Here is a 12545-nt window from a genome sequence, read left to right as displayed (position 1 = left end):
GGGGGTAGAATGAATTGGCTTTTGTTTGAATCATCTTCAGATATGTAGGAGGAATCTTTGAAACAGGTCAGGGTGAAATGATCTCCAAGATCCCTCCCAGCGTTGAAGTTCCCAGATACCTAGACTCAAACCTGTAGTCCCATAGGGTAAAGGACAGTCCCCAAAGAACATGGGTTCTAGACTGGAAAAAGGGCCCTGGGACTCTCTCTGGATCCCAGGGAAGAGGCTGCAGAGCGCATCTCTATTCCTAAGACAAATGTTTCCATACAGTGCTTTGAGGGAATGAACGGAGGTGAGGGCAGAACACCCTTTCACCAGCCCAGTCCCTCAGGTTCAGAGAGGAGATTTCTGGTGAAGTGATGGCTCTCTGTGTGTTTTTGGAAAGCCAGCTCTGTGGGTTCAGCTGCTTTTGTAGGAGAAGGGGGACTTGATCCAGGCCGGAGAGTGAATTCTTTTCAGCATCTCTTCCACCACCATCACCTGAGACCACTTAGGTGGCCTTCTAAACTGTCCACCTAGATCTACTCTGGCCCATGGCCAATCATCTCTCCACTCAGCAGCTTGAAATACAAATATTTTTTTTTTTTCCCCTGAAGATTTTATTTATTTATTTATTTGTCAGAGAGAGAGAGAGCATGTGCACACAAGCAGGGGGAGCAGCAGGCAGAGGGAGAAGCAGGCTCTCCGCTGAGTAAGGAGCCCGAAGTGGGACTCATCCCAGGACCCTAGGATCATGACCTGAGCCGAAGCTTAACCTGCTGAGCCACCCAGGCATCCCTTGAAACACAAATCTGATAGCTTCCATTGCTCCTCAGATAAAGACAAAAATTCCTAATATGGCCTAGAAGACCCTGTTTGATTTGGCCTTTTCTACCATTTTAGACTCATCTCCTACTGGCCTTCTTCTGTCCCACACACTTACTGAATGCTTACCATCCCAGGGTATGTGCTCCTCTCCATTCTCATCACTATGTGAACTCCTACTCATACTTCAGTACCAGCTCCAGGTCACCTCCTCAGGGAAGCCTTCCTTGACCTGTTCCCTATTCTAGGATGTCATGGTGATGCAGGTAGGATGGGTCTGAGAACCAAGAGGGTCTTTGGCTTAATACGGGGTGGAAATCAAACAAGAGCCAAGAGGAAATGAGAGAAGAATTGATTGAAGACATAGAGAAAGCAGATACAGACAGTGTTTGGGAGAGTTGAAAGGAAAAGCCCGAGTCTTGTATTTGTTCAGGGGTCTGACATTTTTATTGAGGATGATAGTCTGGTGGATGTGTCTCTCAGGCATCCAAGAACCGATCAAACAAGAACAAGTGCTCAGGTGTCCTCCATAAGTCATTTATGCCTTGGAGTCAAGGGTCTTAGCAACAAGGTGTTTGGAGTCAGTGGTCTTGGAGAACGTTCATGAAGACCTCACCTGGTCACTCCTTAGATGCTATCTATCTATCCCGCTGGAAGTTTCCAAAGACATCATTAGCTCCTTGACCTTTGCAAGGTGGACATTCATTAAAGTGTGTAAGATAGGGGTGCAGTTTCTAGCAACAACAGAAGCAGGGAAAGAAGCAAAGGAAAACAAAAATTCCCAGCTTTTTCTTTCATAGGGTCCCTTTGGTTTCCTCTCCCAATCTGGCCATGTGATGTGCATTTCCTTCATCGCACCTGTCACAGTTACAATTTTACATCTGTTGTGATTATTTGATTTGCAATTTAGTGTCTTTGATTCATGTCTGTCTCCTCCAAGGCTTCATAAGGACAGGCCTGTGTGTCCGGCTACTTACCGTTTTATGTCCAGTTCTCAGCACGTCGCAAGGCACATAACTAGTACACACACGCACAGTTTTTTGTGGAATGAATAAGTGAACATAATCTTCGGAAGTATTGCCTAATATCCCATGAAGTGGTCCTAAGGAAAAAAAGTGAAATGAGTTTAGTAAGCACTTCAAACCATATTACCCAAGGCTCTACCTCTCCCCCGTATGCCTTTGCATATAAAGGACTCTGGCAGGTCCTATAGACAAGCCCTCAACTTGAACGTTCAACTCGGACCACAGAATGTAAACCAGGGTCCTCTACAACACACTCTGGGCAGCATTTCTACTCAAGGGAGAGCTCCTGGATAGCCACGCAACTGCTGTTTCTGCAGCCAGCAAATGGCAAGAAGAGTTCTAAATGGTTCCTAAGAGGAATTTCCCAGGAGTGAAGCTGCTCTGGCAAGTCTAGGATTTAAGATTTTAAAAATAAAGCCACAAGCACAAACAATCTCTATGAATAGAAGCTGTATCATTAGTGGAAGAATGGACTCTACTCAGCAGAACTTGTACCACAATAAGTACTTGTTCGAAGAAAGAATGGAGAGAGGAAGTCTCTGGAGTGATCACAGGTCAGCTAGTGGTCCCATCTTTTATTAGAAAGGATAATCATAAAATGAAACTTAAAACTGGGGTGTGAACGGAAGCTTTGTGAGCTTTGATAGCTACTGGAAGTCTACATTTGCTTATTGAAGTCTATTTGATACACAATGTTACATTAGTTTTGGGTGTAGGGGCATAGTGATTCAAAATGTATGGGCATTTTAACTAGCTAATTAGCGAGGACGATGGCATCATAAACCACAGGGGTCAATGGATATTACCCAGTAACTAGATTTAAAGAGATACCACTAACACACCAAAGGTAAATAAATACTGATCTTCCCTTGTTGGTTTTGTGATAAACATTTTGTCAACTGCTATTTATTCTAGGATTTAACATTAACCTCATTTTTGTCAAATCCAGTGTTTTCATTTTTCTCACCAGTGTTCACCCTCCTTGATCTTTCGGTATCTCTCGGACAGTGCTCCCCAAGCCTCCTTCTAGAGAGCCTCTCTGCCCTTGTTTCTGTGGCCTGCACTTTCAATTCAATTGCATTTTAACCAATATTTATTGATCATCTGTGATGTGCCAGACATCGGGCTATCATCATTCATTTATTAACTCATTCATCAACATTAATTGAGTTCCTACTGGATACTGGGCACCATGCCAGTGACTAAGATACAAAGATGAAAAAAAAAAGTCTCGATCTGAGGACGGTCAGAGAGCACTGATGGAGAGCCTAGAGGATAAGGGAATGACAAGGCTACAACAGACGTACAAACTCAGGGTCTGTGGCCCCAGAGAAACAATCAACTGTGGAAGGGGAATATGGTACATTACACAGTGTCTGGCACATGCTAAATCTTTAATAGATATTGTCACAGAAACACAAAACCTTCCAGATGGAGCGCTTAGTATGAATGGGGGGGTCTTCAGGGAGCCCTACTGGCTACAGCAGTAATTTTCAACTCAGTGGGGCAGAATATCAGATTCTCTGGGGGTACGGAACGGGTGGGGAAGGGGATAATGCTTATCTGAAAGAGATCTTTTTTCCTACTGTTATTATTTATCTGATAAATTTTAGGCACATGCATATTTAAAACCACATTATGTAAATTATTAATTTACATGTTCAATTTTATACATTTATAGCTCAACAACAAGAATAAAATTATTGTTTTCATAATACAAATTACAAAAGGTGAAGCTCAAACTAGCAAAGCTGGTAGAGAAATACAGAAGATACAGAGGTTCTCAACAAAGTCACTGTCTTCTTGAGGGTACTATTGAGATTTTTCTCAAAAAAATCTTCCCCTTTAACAAAAGGGGAAGCAGAATATTGGGTTGTCAAGGACTGTATCCTCTAGGCAAGGGTTGTCAACCAGGGTCAGAATCAAAATTTCCAGGAGGCGGTGGAGGGGGGTCTCTCTCTTTTTTTTTTTTTTAAGATATTTATTATTTGTTTGTTTGTTTCTTTAGAGAGAGGGAGGAGCAGAAGAAGAGGGACAAGCAGACTCCCTGCTGGGCAGAGAGACCACCGTGGGGCTTGATCCCAGAACCCTGAGATCAGGACATGACCAGGAGATCACGACTTGAGCCAAAATCAGGAGTCGGTAGCCCAGTCCACTGAGCCACCCAGCACCCTTGGGGGGTGGGTGGGTCTCATTTTAAAGGGTCCCATTTTAAAGGGCACATTCCTATGCCCTACCCATATTAGTCAGTGCTCTCCAAAGAAACAGAACCACTAGGATATGGATAGATAGAGACATAAAGAGCCAACTTTTCAGTTCAAGTCAGAAGGCAGGAAAAAACCACCCTCCCAGTTCTATGAGCCAGGCAGGAGACCTGCTTTTTATTCAACCTTTTCATTCTATTCAGATCTTCAACTGATAGAATAAGGGCCACTCAGACGGTGGTGGGGAGGCAATCCGCTTTCCTCAGTCTACTGATTTAAATGTTAATCTCCTCCAGAAACACCCTGGTACACACCCAGAATAATGTTTGGACCACAGTTTCCCAGGAGTGCTATGGTCATTACAATTAACCACAACACGGCCAAATAGTACATCCTGAAATTTGAGACCTTCGTAGGCTGTTTGGAACCCTGGAAGGTTTTCAAGATGGGAAGCAATTTGATCAGCTTTCCCGGGAACCATTTGCAAAGGCTCCCTGGCCGTCTGGTGGAAGGTGACTGGTGGTAGGGTAGGGGAAGGTGAGATGGGATACAGGGGGTAGACCTGGATTGGAAGACAGGAATTTATGCTGCAGGACACTATGATGAGAGCCTCTTCTCCCCAGCACTGATGACTCCTGTTCCCCTCCCTGTTGCTACATTACAAGTGACCCTGGTGCTTAACACCTTGGAACAATAGCAGATCAGGAATTTGAGAAGGGCAACCCTGGGCCACTGAAGCTTGAAATTTCCTATGTTGTTTCCATCGGTTGTTGGTTGAGGCTTTAGTCACCTCCTTGGGACCACATGCCCACAGTGGGTCATTGACATGGCTGGCATTTGACATGGGCCGACATCTGCTACACACCGCCTCCCCGGCAGAGCAGTCCGAGGGCAGCCTGACATCCTTCAAGACATGAGGCGTCACGGCAGGAGAAACAGGCAGAAGCCACGTGGCCTTTTCTGAGTCACGCCCAGAAGATACACAGCCTCACTTCTACCTTCTTTCTCTTAAAGCAGAGCCTAAGAGCAAGCCTGCCCAGATTCAACAGGAGGGGAATTAGTCTTCACCTCTTGATGGGAGCAGTGGTCAGGTCCCAGCGTAGAAGAGCATGTGGGATGGGAGATACTGTGGCCGTGTCTGGAAGCTACAGTCTGACATAGCTCCCAAGCTCACCTTTTCTGTCCTGACCTGCTTATTCCTGTCTTGTTTTATTTTGATTTAATTTTTAAAGGTTTTATTTATTTATTTGAGAGACAGTCAGAGAGAGAGAGAGAGAGAACAAGCATAAGCAGGGGGATCGGTAGGCAGAGGGAGAAGCAGACTGTCCATTGAGCAGGGAGCGCGATGTGTGGCTCCATCCCAGGAACCCGAGATCATGACCTGAGCCGAAGGCAGACGCTTTAGCTGACTGAGCCACCCAGGCGCCCCTGACTCCTGTTTTAGATACTGAATGGCCCACAAGATATCTCCACTCAAAAGTCTTGTGTCAACTCAAACTCAAGTCTATAACAATTTATCACAAAACCCTCCATCTCAATAATCTTATTATTTTGTCAATGTGATAACCTAAAAAAACACATAGACTAGATCTCTTACCTTTGCCTTTTATTTCTCTAAAAATAACTGGCTATCCACTCCTGTCTTTCCTTCCTTCTTCACATTGGCTCTCTGATTCTCTCCGTCGCCTGCCATCAACCCATCCAGCTCCTCCTCGCCTCTTGACCTCTGCTGCTCTCCTCATCCCCATCACTGCTCTTTTTTTTTTTTTAAAGATTTTATTTATTTGACAGACAGAGATCACAAGTAGGCAGAGAGTCAGGCAGAGAGAGAGGAGGAAGCAGGCTCCCCGCAGAGCAGAGAGCCCGATGCGGGACTCGATCCCAGGACGCTGGGATCATGACCTGAGCCGAAGGCAGAGGCTTTAACCCACTGAGCCACCCAGGCGCCCCCCCCATTGATGAAGTTCTCGAACCTAGGTGAGGTTCAGTGGGGTGAGGTTCGGAGCCGACGGCTAAAGAAAGAATTCTTAAGACGTCTCTGGTGCAAAAAGGTGGTTTATTAGAGCACGGGGACAGGACCCGTGGGCAGGCAGAGATGCAGCTGCCCCGAGCCTGTGAGGAGTGTCTGGTTATATACACAGTTGGGTAGGTGAGGACAAAGGGCTGTTCAGAAGAGCTATTGGGGCAAAGAAGACTGTCAGGATATTGAAGGCCTGGTTACTATCAAGCCAAGGCCACTTTCCCTCTAATGAGGCACTAACATAAAGACAATTGGGAGTCTCCTGCTGGAATGTTACATTCCTGCTATCAAGCGTCCTTGTTAGTGAGATTTAGGTTTTAAAAGAAATTTAACTTTATTTACTTTTCCTTCTACCTCCGTCTCCTTCGGTTTTTTTATGGAGGGGAGGGTGACGTTAGGGCTTGAGGAACTGAGTTATGTGTCTTTGGAAATTGGGCTATTGATAAGGTAACTTCTTTGTTGTAAATCTCAAGGACATTTGTAAACCAAGAGAGACTCCTGCCTTGCAGGACTGTGATCTCTGCAAGATAACCATTTGCTCTTCTTTTAGGGCAGTCAGGGATGCCTGTGGAATGCCACACATATTACCAAGGGGAATGGGTGGAGAGGGGGTGCAAGGTGCCAGCCCCTGCTCCGTTCTCAGCCAGTCTCCTACTCCCTCATCACCATCACTGCTCTTGCTCCTCTACCCATTTACCTATCCCAACCTGGTTAGTCTTTTTTTTTTTTTTTTTTTAAGATTTTATTTATTCATTTGACAGGCAGGGATCACAAGTAGGCAGAGAGGCAGGCAGAGGGGAGGAAGAAGGGTCCCTGCCGAGCAGAGAGCCCGATGTAGAGCTCGATCCCAAGACCCTGGGATCATGACCTGAGCCGAAGGCAGAGGCCTTAACCCACTGAGCCACCCAGGCGCCACCCCCCAAAACCTGGTTAGTCCTGCCCAGATCCCACACCCCATTTTCCTCCTCCACATTCTGCAGTGGCCTCTGATGGAAATCCACTCATCTCACTTTCTGCCAACGGGTCCCCTGGAAACTGAACTCTGAGATAGAATGATTTAGTGCACAGGGGTTCCTCCAGGGTGACTTTGAGATGGACACCAGCCGAAGGGAGGGAAAGGAACAAGGATTGGGAAGAAAAAGAGATGGAGCCGCGATCAGACCCAGCAGTAGCCGGGGCCAACCCCATGGGAAGCTCTAGACTTAAAATGGCATGATAGTTAGTGGCCTTCAGAGTTGTCCCAAGACCGGCTGAGAGGCTGGGTCTTGACATTTCTGCACTGTTCTGTCATTAGGCCACATGGGCAGGAGCATGACCTTGCGCAAGGCAGCTCTCTGCAACTGAGGGACCCTCTGCAGTGACTGACAGCAGTAGGTGTCTTCCCCCAGCACTCCTGGGAACTGGAACGAGTCCTTCCAGCCTCAGTCTCCCCCTTCCGCCACCAGGACCCTTGCCTTTTCCATCACAGCCCCAGTGCACACCCTCCTGGTGCTCCCAGGCTCAACCTCAAGTCTTTCTTTCTTTGGACCTTCAGCCAACTCCATTCCATACCACTCTCTCCATTTTGGCTCACTCTCTGATTCCTTCGTGTACCCTGTCCAGCTAAGTTATACCCTCAGGGAGGGAAGGAGTGGAGGTGATGAGGGAGCAGGAGGCTGGCTGAAGACAAAGCAAAAGCTGGCACCTTGCACCCCCTCTCCACCTGCTCCCCTCGGTAATGTGTGTGACATTCCTCAGGCACCCCTGACTGCCATAAATGAGAAACAAATAGTTAACTTGCAGAGATCACAATCCTACAAGACAGGAGTCTCCCTTGGTTTAAAAATGTCCTCGAGATCTACAAAGAAGTTATCTTATCAATAGCACAATTTCCAGAGGCAAATAACTCAGTTCCTCAAGCCCTAATGTCGCCCTCCCCTCCATAAATAAAACTGAAGGAGGCTGAGGTAGAAGGAAATGTAAATATAGTTAAATCTCTTCTGAACCTAAATCTCACTAACAAAGATGCTTGATAGCAGGATTGTGACATCCCAACAGGTATCTCCCAACTATCTTGATGTTAATGGCTGGCCAAAAGACAACATTGATCAAGCTGAAAGGCCTCCAGTATCCCAGCATCTTGTAGGCCCTCTTTAGCATATGAAAACTCCGTGGAAACCTCCCTTCCGCTCACCCTCCCCCAACTGAAGGGTACATAACCTGTCATCCCTCACAACCCGGGGTAGCAGCTCTTTCTGCCCAGGGGTCCTGTCCCCGTGCTTTAATAAACCACCATTTTGCACCAAAGATGTCTCAAGAATTCTTTCTTGGTCATCGACTCTGGACCTCAGCCCACCAAACCTCACCTAGGTTCTAGAACTTCATCATATGGCGTCCAACGTGGGGCTATGAGTCTCTACATTTGGACTCTGAGCTTCGGTGCAAAATTGGTGAGTACTTTCTCTCCTTTTTCTTTACTCTCATTTCAGGGCTTTTCAAGAAGTATTGTCTTATTGGAACACTTGCATGTCAGTTGCTCAGCCCACCGAACCTCACCTAGGTTCTAGAACTTCATCAGAGGCATGCTTCTCTTCCAGGATGTTCAGCACAGAGAAAAGCACGCAGCCGTTTACAGTCAAAGTGCAAGAGATGCTTGGAAACTGGTTAACCAGAGCCACTGATGACTGTAGAGATTGCTCAGAGTATACTGATTCTCATTTCCATTACCATAACAGAAGGAAACCACAGCCTCATTGTCTTCCTGGGGGAGAGGATAGGTAAGACCTACACTGGCCACCCAGAACTAACTGTGCCAGGTCTGGAGGGGGACCAGGGCCTGGATACCAACCTCACTCTGCCTTGAGCAATAGCTCTAAGTCCTCCTTCCCATCCCTTTGTTCCTGCGCACAAAGCAGAGCCCAGGATCTTTCTTGGTATCACAGGGCGCTGCCTACATTTAACTAATTAATGGCTATAAAGTGTGGCCCAAATGCCAAGTGTAATTATGGTGACCAATTATTTTTGCCTGGAGAGGCAGAATTCCAGCTATTGTGGAGGGAAGGAGATAAAAGATGGTGTGTTTTCTGCCAGGGAGAACAAGGGCTGTTTCCTGCCCTCCGGCAATGGATGAGAAGCTGGATATGGCTTTCTTACACCCCCTGGGCACACTGAGCCAGGACCCCCATCAGATCATTCTCTTTGTAGCTTCATTACTGCCTTGGGGAGAGGGAAGTACACTGCCAGAAACCACCACTGAGCTGGCTTTGATGTGTGCTTGGGCTCTGAAGACCACACACAGCCCCACCTCTCCCGCAGACCCCAGAGATGTTACGGGCAAAACCCACTTAGGGTTTCCCCTGGCCATATCCCCATGTCTGAAATTGAACAGTAGCCTCCACAATGATAATAATAAATTAAAAGTAAAGTACTTTGGGGTCCCCTAGACGGAAGTTGCCACGTGGTTTTTCTATTTAGAGTTCTGTTTCTCCCTCTGGGTAGATATTATAAATAACCATTGGGAATGCTGAACAGAATTCAATTTCCATATTGATTCCCTTTTTCTTTTCACATAAGAAACACCATGTAATTTCATGTCTCTGACCTTTCTCCCTGAAGGTTTGTCAAGTTAGATAACACAAGTAGAAAAATAAATAGGAAAGGAAGAAAAGGGAGGAACAAAAGAGGGTGACAACTTAAGCAATGTATTTAGAAAGAAACCCAATTACACCTGGGGCTTTGAGAGAAGTCCAGAGCTGTCCCCATATCCTCGCTTTGCATGGTTGAAGTTCTAAGCTAATGCTAGTTAACACCAGTTGCACACTTGCCATGCGCCCAGTGTGTTGGAAGGTGCTTTATGGGGGATTATCTCATTTACTTCTCACATTAACTCTGAAAGTAGACTATTATTCACCCATTTTACAGGACAGAAACTAAGGCCTATAGGAATTAAATACTCCAAGTGTCGGTCTGACACCACAGCCCTGGATCCTAACAACATCACTCAGGGTAACACCATCTACGTGTATGAAATGTCATTTTTATCAAGGAGACCCAGGCCACAGTACAGTCCTGGGATGGAAATACTCTCATGCCGGCCCCCTCCAGACACCTAAGAAGCAGCATCTCAGAAGCTTCCTTGGTAATGTTCAGACCCTTGAGCTTCTTCTCAGAGGTAGGAAGTACATATTGAATCTCTTTTCTCTGCATGAAATTTGAGTCCATGTCCATTATTTATACTCGCTCAGAAGTAATCTTTTAAAAAAGATGTTCTTTCTCTCTCTCTTTTTTTAAGATTTCATTTATTTATTTGACAGGCAGAGAGGCAGGCAGAGAGAGAGATAGGGAAGCAGGCTCCCCGCTGAGCAGAGAGCCCAATGTGGGGCTCAGTCCCAGGACCCTGGGATCATGACCTGAGCTGAAGGCAGAGGCTTTAACCCACTGAGCCACCCAGGCGACACCCCCCCCTTTTTCTTTAAGATTTTATTTTATTTTATTTTTTTAATTTTTATTTTTTTAAAAAGATTTTATTTATTTATTTGATAGAGAGAAATCACAAGTAGATGGAGAGGCAGGCAGAGAGAGAGAGAGAGAGGGAAGCAGGCTCCCTGCTGAGCAGGGAGCCCGATGTGGGACTCGATCCCAGGACCCTGAGATCATGACCTGAGCTGAAGGCAGCGGTTTAACCCACTGAGCCACCCAGGCGCCCCTCTTTAAGATTTTATTAAAGATGTTCTTTCATATGAGGAACTTTCTCATGAAGGTTTTAGAGGTTGTGTGCCCTCTCTGCCACCAGCCTAGGTAGGGCAGTCTCTGCCCTTGTGATGTATTCTGAGAGTACACAAGCCTGCTGGACTTACCATGCTTGAGAAGCAGGTACTGACATAACTCTTTGTCTGCTATCACTCTGCCTTACCAAGTTGTAAATTCTATGTGGCAGCGACCAAGTCCGTGTAGCACCCCCAGGGCCTAGTACAAAGCCTGGCACAGAATAGGTACCCGGAAACTTCAGGGGAGTAAAGGATGCTGACCTGTGGCACAGTTTGTGCTCCAAGACAAACCCGCTGCTCTGAAACCTTTAAAGATCCAGTTAAATTTTCAGACAAAATAAAAGAATTTTTCAATACATGATTATAGTCATTTTTGAAATGAGAGTAATGGCTGGCTAGCCACCGCACTAAAGTATATCGGTTCTGGAAGCAGGGAGTCTGGTTCTCCTCCTCTGACCTGGATCACTACCCTCAGCATGGTGACGGTCAAGTTTTTAACTCCTCAGTGTGCTCATTTCCTCGTGGGGACAGTGGGGCTAATGCCAAGGTCAAAGCAATGATGTAGAAGTTCAACGAGTTGACACACAAATGAGTGTTCGCCACTGCACCAGCTGTGTGGAATCCATAAGTGTTGGTTGTTATTGTCAGTGATGCTATTACCTCAGAACTCACAGATCTGTGCACTGCAGGTTTGTCTCATTCCTAAAAGTTCACAGGCTATGAAAGCAAATTGAGGTCAGGTGTAAGGGTATATGGACACCCCCCCCCCATGTCCCTGTTGTCAAGTTGCATTACGAGGCCAAAGAGAGCCTCTCTCCCAGCCCCAGCTGCCATTTATTTTATTGCCTTTGTCCCGTGGTTGCAGGAAGCAGGTTTTCCTGCTTTTCCTGGCTTTCCAAGGCCTCTGGTTGAGCTTAGAGATTACTGTATGCTCTACCACCCTGGTTGGATTAGACGCCTTCATTCAGAGAACCTGTTACTCCATGCAAAGAGCAGGTCCCACTGAAAGTCATTTGTGTGGAACCATCATCCTCCCCGTCCCCACCCAGTCTCCCTTCCCCGCTCCAGGACTCTCCCTATTCGCCACCCTGCCCCTAGGGGAGCTGTCCTTGATCGTTCTCGACCCAGTCCGTGGTCCTGAAGAAAAACAAAGATGTGTGCCCAAACTCTGGCAGGCAGGGAGAGGTATGGTGGAGTGGGTAGGAGTACCAGCTCTGGACCTGGACCGCATGGATCACCATGCTGGATTTTTGACTTACAACCCTGGGAAGAAATGTGAATAATAATAATAGTAATGATAATAATAATAATAATACATATCTTATATGGTTGTACTGAGTGCTAAGTTACACATTAAGCACTTAGAGCAGTGTCTGGCATATAATAAGGCCTCAGTACCTTTTTTTCTGCCTTTTTTGGGGGGTCTTTTTACATTCTCAGGAGACAGAAGCAGCAATGAACGTTTTTGTAGGAAGAATGGTAGGCTTGGAGTTAGGAGATCAGGTCTGGTGCCAGCTCTCTTATCTGCTGTAAGATGATGTGTACAGCCCTTTTCTTCTCTGAGGTCTCACTTTTCTCATTCCAAAATGGGTGTGAAAATAATTTCAGTCCACTGAGATAGTGCTTGTAAAAGACTGTTGTTGTAAGAGTGGGTTAGCATAAAAATGGCCATCCTGAAGGCGGGGAAGCCATTTTACTGAGCGTCCCTAATGGGCGGACACTGCATACAGGTCTTGAGATAAGAACA

The 12545-nt window shown here is 46.2% G+C and overlaps 1 long non-coding RNA gene across 1 annotated transcript; it reads left to right on the top strand.

The window, feature by feature from the left end:
• The first annotated feature begins 8462 nt into the window (after nucleotides 1-8462).
• Nucleotides 8463-10288, top strand: LOC122898789. Its single transcript, XR_006383058.1, has 3 exons — nucleotides 8463-8482; nucleotides 8630-8809; nucleotides 9954-10288. It is a non-coding gene; the product is annotated as an uncharacterized LOC122898789 (long non-coding RNA).
• Nucleotides 10289-12545: the final 2257 nt, after the last annotated feature.

This window comes from Neovison vison, chromosome 2, assembly GCF_020171115.1.
Source record: "Neovison vison isolate M4711 chromosome 2, ASM_NN_V1, whole genome shotgun sequence".
Classification (NCBI taxonomy): Eukaryota; Metazoa; Chordata; class Mammalia; order Carnivora; family Mustelidae; genus Neogale; species Neogale vison.
The sequence above is the reverse complement of the archived record's forward strand: the minus strand, read 5'-3'. Positions and strand labels throughout refer to the sequence as shown.